Source organism: Triticum aestivum, chromosome 2A, assembly GCF_018294505.1.
Source record: "Triticum aestivum cultivar Chinese Spring chromosome 2A, IWGSC CS RefSeq v2.1, whole genome shotgun sequence".
In the NCBI taxonomy this organism is placed as follows: domain Eukaryota; kingdom Viridiplantae; phylum Streptophyta; class Magnoliopsida; order Poales; family Poaceae; genus Triticum; species Triticum aestivum.
The window spans coordinates 317,450,275-317,460,776 of NC_057797.1; positions in this window are offsets into that span (position 1 = coordinate 317,450,275).

Genomic DNA, 10,502 nt, shown 5'->3' on the forward strand with positions numbered 1-10,502 from the left:
GTCCGGTACTCGCCTAAGTTTGAAAAATCCTACCGAGTGGAGAGCGACCCTCCCACTCAGGGGCTTAGCTGCAGTCCAGTACTCTCCTAAGTATTTGAAAATCCTACCGAGTGGTGAGCAAACCTCCCACTCGGGAGCTTAGCTGCAGTCCAGTACTCGCCTAAGTATTTGAAAATCCTACCGAGTGGTGAGCGACCCTCCCACTCGGGGGCTTAGCTGCAGTCCAGTACTCGCCTAAGTATTTGAAAATCCTACCGAGTGGTGAGCGACCCTCCCACTCGGGGGCTTAGCTGCAGTCCAGTACTCGCCTAAGTATTTGAAAATCCTACCGAGTGGTGAGCGACCCTCCCACTCGAGGGCTTAGCTGCAGTCCAGTACTCGCCTAAGTATTTGAAAATCCTACCGAGTGGGGAGCTAGCCTCCCACTCGGGGGCTTAGCTGCAGTCCAATACTCGCCTAAGTACGAAACGCATCTTAATCCACAAGGATGACGAGGTGCAGGTCGACTACCACCTTCTCCTTGGGAGCTTCGCCACAAATACAACATGCGCTCCATCTCAATCCACAAGGACGAAGAGGTGCTGGTCGACTGCCACCTTCTCCTTGGGAGCTTCGCCACAAATACAACATGCGCTCCATCTCAATCCATAAGGACGACAAGGTGCAGGTCGACTGCCACCTTCTCCTTAGGAGCTTCGCCACAAATACAACATGCGCTCCATCTCAATCCACAAGGACGACGAGGTGTAGGTTGACTACCACCTTCTCCTTGGGAGCTTCGCCACCAATACAACGTGTGCTCCATCCCACTCCGCAAGGACGATGAGGTGCAGGTCGACTGCCACCTTCTCCTTGGGAGCTTCGCCACAAATACAATATGCGCTCCATCGCCGACCCGCAAGGACGATGAGGTACAGGTCGACTGCTACCTTCTCCTTCGGAGCTGCGCCACAAATACAAAAGTTGTCTTGAGTGAAGAACGAGTTTCACTCGACAGAGGATTCATGAAGATATTCAACGATAAACCAAGTTCAGATAAATCCTAAAGGTTCCGGACCACAGATCGAAGTGCTCGGGAATTCAGCCCGAAGGAGTTTAACGGTTACAAAAACCACTCAGCATTCCGAGGCAAATTTAAGGTGGGTCATAAAAGTTTGTTCCCTCTGTAGGAGGAGGACTGGTAGGCTCGACGAACTCGTCCAGGTCGACGCCGTCGGCAATCTGAGTGGCTGCAGCGATGAAAGTCTCCATAAAAGATCAGAAATCATGCTTCTGGGTGTTGGCGACCTTGATTGCTGCCAGCTTATCTTGTCGCACCTCCTTGCAGTGGACACGAACCAAAGACAGAGCCACATCAGCACCACACCGGGCAGAAGATTTCTTCCACTCCTGCACTCGATCAGGGATCTCGTTAAGTCGAGTCATCAGGGACTCAAGGTCATTCTGGAGCGTGGCCTCTGTCCAAACTGCCGTGTCGATCCATGACGTGGCGACCTTCAGTTGAGCCAAGTAGTCCACAACACCGTCGATGCGGGATTCCAATCGGAGCAGATTCATGGTAGTTTCATCTTTCACAGGAGAATTGATTGGGTCCAAACCTAGATCAATCCGCCCAGTCTCCTCCTCGAAGTTCTGGCAAAACTCTGCATTCATGATCCAAGGATAACTCAATTTTAGTACGTTGAGTCGACAAAAAACATCAGTCGGAACAAAATGTGTACCTTCAAGCTTGATGAACAACTTCTTGGCAAGGCTCCTCAGATAGCTCTCCAGATCGTCCCTCCTGCGAGCGATGCCTTCCATCTTCTCGTATAGGTTGAGATTGTCCTTCTTCAAGCGCGTGCACTCCTTGTTGGCTTCGTTTAGAGCAGATTTCATCTTGGTGTTCTCTTCTTCCAACTGGCTGACCAAAGCCAGTTTCTTTTCAGCTAGAGCGGTTCTGTCGTCACCTTCCTTTCGAGCAGCAGCCAAATCCCGATCCTTCTTCGCCAAAGCTTTTCTCAGTTTTTCTGCAAAGAAATGGTGCTTGATTCAGAAAGAGCAGAAGGGTACTCAAGCCTAAGACAAACCAGTCGACAAGCTCGTCTTACCATTGGCGTCGTCCTTGGCCTTTCGCAGCTCTGTCTTGGCCAATTCCAAGTCAAGGTTCAGTTGGATCTGTTGTTTCTCCAAGTCAGCAAAGCGAGCTCCAAGATCACAAGATTTCTACAATCAGGGAGGAGAAGTTATTTTGCAGCAAAAAATGACAAAGACAATAAATACTAAGACTACGGTCGACTGCCCGCAGTCCACCATAGTCTCGGGGACTACACCCAGTGGGTGCACTACGCGTGCCCCCACCGGTTATGATCCCACTCGACCGGCCCACCGGAGTCGAGTGCAGGGAGTAAAAAAAGGGGAGATAAAGAAGAACTCAGACCATAGAACTTAGACCCCAGTCGACTGTCAGCAGTCGACCGCGGTCTCGGGGACTACACCCAGTGGGTGCACTTGGCGTGCCCCCACCAGTTCTGATCCCACTCACCCAGACCGAGTAGAAGAGACAAACTACCAGTTTGGTTTACACTCGACGCGGCCAGACCACATCGAGCGAGAGAATCAAAATACAAAGACTACAGTCGACTGCCAGCAGTCCACTGTAGTCTCGGGGACTACACCCAGTGGGTGCACTCAGCGTGCCCCCACTAGTTCAAAAATTCAATCGACACACCCAGTGGGTGTACAGATGCAAAGATTTTCGGAAAGAGAGTCTTCAGATAGCATATCCTACCAGAACAAGCGGTGACCAACTAACCTGAACGTTGCTTTGGAGAGCCGAGCTGGCGTCGTAGGCGGCCTGACTGGCGTCCCGCACCGTCTTCATCTTCTCCATCATAATGCCCGCCTGGCGTATGGTTCCTTGGCAGCATTCACTTTGTCCTCTGGGACATGATGGGTCACAAAAACTGAAGGTGGGTCGACAGGGGCCTGAGCAGTCGACGAAGAAGGCAAGGCACTCGACAATGGCACGGCGAAAGTGACAGAACCCCGATTGGCATCACCAGCGTCCTGAACGACTGGTTCGGCCCTCGGCATCGACTGTGGCACCTTGCTTGCAGGAGCTTGCCTATTTTTCCTCATCAAAGGCCTCTCGGGCTCTTCATCATCATCATCGGGGAGGTCAATAATGTTAGGAGTTGTTCAAAGTTCAATCGCCAAAATCACATCACCCAATGGTACACATTGCAGTTGAGTCGACCAAATAAAGACAGAATGGCAGAAATCATACCCAGATTGGAAGTGACTGCATCCTCCATTACCTCATCCTCGTCCCTGTAAGCTGAGGTCCCGGAAGTAGTAGCACTGCCAGTTCCAAAGTTCGTCTGGTTAAATCAAGAAAAACAAACAGCACGGGGCGTCGAGTGAATACAAAGGGAGACACTCACGCAGAAGCGACGGGGATGTCAATCTTAATCTTCAGCAACGCCTTCTGAAGCTTCGGCTCTACAACTTTGGGATGCTTTGACGCTTTTTCAGTTGGGGTTGGTGAAGAGGTCCGAGGACGTTTTGAAGACTGACCAGCCTGAGCAATCACCTTTTCATGGGCGCTCGGTCGCTCTTGGTCAAGCTTGGATCGCCTCTCCCTGTGAGGAGGCGACTCGACTTCGTCTTCGTCACTCGAGTTGTTGCTTTCTTCCTCCCCTTCACCGTCAGAACACCATTCGCCACTGTCGCTGCCGCTCGCCTCTCCTTCCAGGTCTTGCTCTTGCTCCCCGTTGGGCATTGAATACATTTTGATAAGGGCCTGAAAGAAAGCAGGAAGAATAAAGTCAATCGACGCAGTATAGACAGCTGCGCGAGTGAATTCAGATTACAATCAAAAGCTCAGAATCGAACCTTCTCTGGTACATGGGACTGGTCGAATGGAGGAACTCTCCTGGCTCCCCTAGGGTTGTCCTTGTTTCCGGTCATGCCCGACAGCCACTTCTCCAGTGTGTCGTCATCGACCTCCTCCGGGTGAATCCGAGTGGAGTCGTCAAGACCCGAATACATCCACATCAGATGGTCTCGGTCTTGAAGAGGCTGGATGCACCGCTAAAGGAAAACCTCCAAGAGATCCATACCGGTGACCCCGTCATGGATAAGCTGGACCACTCGTTCGACTAGCACCCTAACATGCGCCTTCTCCTCCGGGAGCACCTTCAAAGAGGAGGGCTTCCTCACTCGGTCCATGGTAAAAGGAGGGAGGCCAGTCGACTACGCTGGCGTCGACTGGTCTTTGCAGTAAAACCAGGTCGACTGCCATCTGTGAACCTAGTCGGGAAGAATCATGGCTGGAAAGGAACTTTTCCGTCTCACCTGAACACCAAGACCCCCGCACATCTGAATCACTTGTGTTCTCTCGTCACTCGGATTAGCCTTTTTCACCGTCTGAGAACGACAGGTGAAAATGTGCTTGAATAGACCCCAGTGAGGCCGACAACCCAAGAAATTCTCGCACAAAGACACGAAGGCAGCGAGATACGCGATTGTGTTGGGAGTGAAGTGGTGGAGTTGTGCCCCAAAGAAATTCAGAAATCCCCGAAAGAAAGGGTGAGGAGGCAAGGAAAATCCACGGTCGACGTGGGTGGCAAGGAGAACGCGCTCACCCTCCCGAGGTTGCGGCTCGGATTCCTTCCCCGGAAGCCGTGCCGATCCATGGGGGATCAGCCCTCCTTCGGCTAGGTCGTTGAGGTCGTCTTGGCGGATCGTCAAGGGGATCCAGTCGCCCTGGATCTAGCCCTTCGGCAGGCCGGCTCGCGAGGAAGATCCACCCCGACTGGTCGCCTTCCCCTTCGCCTTTGCCGTCGCCTTCTTCGCCCGCTCCAGAGCCGCCGTCTTCTCCTTCCCCATCATCGCCGGCGAGACGCTTATGGAGCGGCGGTGCTGGGGCAAGAGCGAGCGCGACGAAGAAGCCTGAAGAGGAGAAGAGGAAATGGGAACGCACTATTCGAGAAACCCAGGCCCGACGCCTTATATGAGGTCGCTTCCGAGTGGCTGACTGGTAGGCCCAGGCGGTCCTGTCAAATCCCGTAACAATCGCGCGCGCGATATGTGGCGAAAAAGGTGGCGCGGAGATCGAAGCAGCTCCGTCCTATCCCATCCGATTACTGCGGCCTTCCCCTGTCCCGCGCGCTTCCCAAAATTCGAATCCCGCGGAATCTGCGGGCAGCAGAACAACTTGTCAGACGGAAGATCTCCTCCATGCCGTCACTCGGAGACTTTCAAGTAAATAAACTCACTCGACAAAAACTAAGAATTGATCAAGGCGACTGAAAAGGAAGTTGTTGTCATCACTCAGGTTCATTGATCTGAAACAAGATATGCTCATGGCATGAAAAATGAGTCGGAGAAGTTCTCAACTCCTTCCCCACTCAAACCTCGATCCATTCGGGGGCTAATGATGAAGCTATGTACCTAGGGTAGGGTCATGGACCTATCCCAACTGCCCTACCCAAGGACATCTCTAGAAGAAACTACCTTTCAATCGACTTGGAGGTGTTCCACTCGACAGATTCGAAAACACTCGACCAAGAAGCAATCACTCGACCAAGATCCAACCACTCGATGGCCAGGAGACCTAAAGGCACTCCGCACGCTAACGGTTGGTTATTAAGTAGCTTTTATGATCATCATAGCACTTTATTAGGGGCATTACCAGTAACGCCCGACCTTAATGTATTTAAAACCCTGCACAAGTGAGGGTCGAAGGGGTCCGGCGAACTCTATATAAGCCACCCCCTCCTCAATGTAAAGGGTTCGCACCCCTGTAATTCATACACACATAATCCAGTCGACCGCCTCCGGGCTCCGAGACGTAGGGCTATTACTTCCTCCGAGAAGGGCCTGAACTCGTAAACCTCGTGTGCTTACAACTACTCCATAGCTAAGATCTTGCCTCTCCATACCTACCCCCCTACATTACTGTCAGACTTAGAACCATGACACTTTTATCATGCCATCTTTTAACTTTTTCTTTAAACAACTTGGCATTTTCATAGGCTTGGGTTCTCCATTCATCGAGTGAACTAATATCAAATAACCTCTTCTCATCGGCAAGTTTAAAATCATAGTTGAGTTCCTTAATATCCCAATATGCATTGTGTTCTAGTTCGACAGGTAAGTGACATGCTTTTCCATAGACCATTTTATACGGAGACATACCCATAGGATTTTTATATGCAGTTCTATAGGCCCATAATGCATCATCAAGTTTCTTGGACCAATTCTTTCTAGACCTATTGACAGTCTTTTGCAAAATTAATTTGAGCTCTCTATTACTCAATTCTACTTGACCACTAGACTGTGGGTGATAAGGGGATGCAATTCTATGATTAAAATCATATTTAGCAAGCATTTTACGGAAAGCACCATGAATAAAATGTGAACCACCATTAGTCATTAAATATCTAGGGACTCCAAACCTTGGAAAAATAACTTCTTTAAGCATTTTAATAGAAGTGTTATGATCAGCACTACTAGTTGGAATAGCTTCTACCCACTTAGTAACGTAATCAACAGCAACTAAAATATGTGTATAACCATTAGAGGAAAGAAAAGGCCCCATATAGTCAAAGCCCCAAACATCAAATGGTTCAATAACGAGTGAATAGTTCATAGGCATTTCTTGATGTCTACTAATATTACCAATTCTTTGACATTCATCACAAGACAAGACAAACTTACGAGCATCCTTGAAGAGAGTAGGCCAATAAAAACCAGATTGTAATACCTTATGTGCAGTTCTATCTCCAGCATGGTGTCCTCCATAAGCTTCGGAGTGACACTTGCGTAGGATCTGTTCCCGTTCATGCTCAGGTACACAATGTCAAATAACACCATCTACTCCTTCTTTATAAAGATGTGGGTCATCCCAAAAATAATGCCTCAAATCATAGAAGAACTTTTTCTTTTGCTGGTATGTGAAACTAGGTGGTATAAACATAGCAACAATGTAATTAGCATAATCAGCATACCATGGAGCAGTATGAGAAGCATTTATGACATTTAATTCCTCATCAGGAAAGCTATCATCAATAGGTAGTGGGTCATCAAGCACATTTTCTAATGTAACGCCCTCGATGCGGCTATATCTCCCACGTGTCGAAGCACGACTTAGAGGCATAACCGCATTGAAAGCAATGTCGCAAGTGAGGTAATCTTCACAAACAACCCATGTAATACAATAAAGGGAAAGGTACATAGTTGGCATACACTCTCCACGTCACACAAATACATAAATAACATTAAATTCATCCAAATACACTCAAGGTCCGACTACGGAACCAAAATGAAGATAAACCCCAAATGCAACATAGTCCCTGATCGCCCCAACTGGGCACCAATACTGATCATCTGGGAAAGACACGTAGTAACGGCGAGAGTCTTCATCGAACTCCCACTTGAGCTCGGTCATATCATCTGGAGCGGTATGATCGGTCCCTTCATCTGGTTTTCGAAGTAAACTGTGAGTCACGGGGACTCAGCAATCTCACACCCTCGCGATCAAGACTATTTAAGCTTATAGGAAAGGCAAAGGTATGATGTGGAGCTGCAGCAAGCGACAAGAATATATGGTGGCTAACATATTCGCAAAAGAGAGCGAGAAGAGAAGGCAAAGGCATGGTCGAACAACTATGATCAAGAAGTGATCCTAGAAGAACCTACGTCAAGCATTACTCCAACACCGTGTTCGCTTCCCGGACTCCGCCGAGAAGAGAACATCACAGTTACACACGCGGTTGATGCATTTTAATTAAGTTAAGTTTCAGGTTATCTATAGCCGAACATTAACAAATTCCCATCTTCCCATAACCGCGGGCACGACTTTCGAAAGTTCAAATCCCTGCAGGGCGGTCCCAACTTAGCCCATCACAAGCTCTCACGGACAACGAAGGATATTCCTTCTCCCAAGACAATTCGATCAGACTCGGCATCCCGGTTACAAGACATCCTCGACAATGGTAAAACAAGTCCAGCAACACCGCCCGAATGTGCCGACAAATCTCGATAGGAGCTGCACATATCTCGTTTTCAGGGCACACTCAGATAGGTCAAGCTACGAGTAAAACCAGCCCTCGAGTTTCCCCGAGGTGGCCCCGCAGGCTGCACATTTTGGACCAACACTCAGAGGAGCACTGGCCTAGGGGGTTTAAATAAAGATGACCCTCAGGCTCCAGAAACCCAAGGGAAAAGAGGCTAGGTGGCGAATGGTAAAACCAAGGTTGGGCATTGCTGGAGGAGTTTTATTCAAGGCGAACTGTCAAGGGGTTCCCATTATAACCCAACCGTGTAAGGAACGCAAAAAACCGGGAACATAACACCTATATGACGGGAACTAGGGCGGCAAGAGTGGCACAAAACACTAGGCATAAGGCCGAGCCTTCCACCTTTACCAAGTATATAGGTGCATTAAGATAAACAAGATAATATAGTGATATCCCAACAATAAACATGTTCCAACAAGGAACAAACTCCAATCTTTACCTGCAACTAGCAACGCTATAAGAGGGGCTGAGAAAAGCGGTAACATAGCCAAACAACGGTTTGCTAGGACAAGGTGGGTTAGAGGTTTGACATGGAAATATGGGAGGCATGATAAGCAAGTGGTAGGTATCGTAGCATAGGCATAGCAAAAGAGCGAGCATCTAGCAAGCAAAGATAGAAGTGGTTTCGAGGGTATGGTCATCTTGCCTACGAAGTTCTCAGAGTTGCCTTGATCCTCGTAAGCATACCCAACGGGATCCTCGTTCACGTACTCGTATCCCGTCTCTACCCAAGCAAGAACAACAAGCAAAAAGGAACACAATCAACCACGTGCAATGCTCAAGCAACATGATGCAAAACATGGTATGATATGCGGGATGCGATATGTGATGCATATGCGTGATTTGGAAAGGAATGATTAAACCTGGCCTCAACCTGGAAATCCAAGAGTGCCACTGGAAAGGGGAGGTGATTCCGGTTGAAATCGATATAAAGATCACCGGAATCGGATGCACGGTTTGGAAATGGCAAGCAAAACAAATATGGCACCGGTCTACGATTAACAACAAGAGACCATCTAAATGCATCAAGAACAACATGCTACAGCACTCCAACATGACAACAAAATACATGGCAGGGATCCACTCATGATGCTTGACAAAATATGAACACTGAGCTATGGCTAATTCACTCAATATCAGGTTCAAACAAGCATGGAAAAAGTGCAAAAGATAACCGGTTTCAGACTTGGTGAAATTAACAGCATGTCAGGAATTTATCATTAGGAAGCAATCATTAGAGCATGAAAACTACATGCTACAGGAACATATCATGGCAAAGCAAGGCATGGCATGAAGCTACTCAAAGCATATAACAAAAGTCGCATAGTGACCATGAGCCAAAAGGGATCAGAAAATACAATTGCAAGCATGTGAACATAGCAAAAACATAAACAGATTCAGACTTAGAGAAAAACTGGAGCATGGCAAAAGAGATAACGACTAGGCATGTTTACGAGCTCGATGCACTCACTACGAGGCATTGCATGATAAACTAAGCATACACCCAGCAAATAGACATGGCATAGAAGCTAGACATGGCAAGAACAACAACATAGCATGCACGGATCAACTACAACAAGCTCGGCAAAATCGATAAACATGTTAACAATCTGGCAGGAACATTTTATAGCAAAAGTAGAGCTCTATTAACTCAATCTAGGGTGCTCCATAATTGCAAACAAAGACACGGATGGATAGAGTACAACATTATCTACAAAACATCATTATTGATCATGCTCAAAAAAGGCACGGATCACTAGGAAACAACATGAACATATGGCATGAAAATAATGACAGGGCAAGGACTTGGTGAAATTCTAAGTCTCTAAAATCAGCATCATTGAGTAAGCTACTTTGCATGCTTGTGCTAGTCACCACGAAGATCACAAAAATACATGGCATACACCCTTGTAAAGATAACATGGCATTCTCCAAATCACATGTAGAGCTCCAGATCATAGCATGCACACATTAATCATGGCAAAAATGACAAAAGTGCATTTGCTGAAATAGATCTGAAACTATCATCACATAGCCCTCTTCCAATAGCATTTCAGGCATCAAGATGAGCTCAAATGAAAATGATGCAATCATATGAAATGATGTACTCGTCGAGACGAACATTTTGATATGCTACACGCACGAATCGGAGCCGCGGATGCAGAGTTATGGCATGTCAAAGTATGCAAAAAATACTGAGAGAGGGGGAGAAAGTCAACCCAGATCTAGGGTTTACTGTAGCTGATGAATGCACGTGAACCGAGGAGATCGCCGGAATCGCTGCAACCGGCCGGAGCGTCACCGGAGTGGATCGGGAAGCCGAATCTGGAGCGGTTCTCGCCGGGGAGGAGGCGGACGGGCACCGGGGCGGCACTAGGCGGCACGGGGCATGGTGGAGGAGACCGGGCAGCGCGCGCACGGCAAAGCGGCCACTGG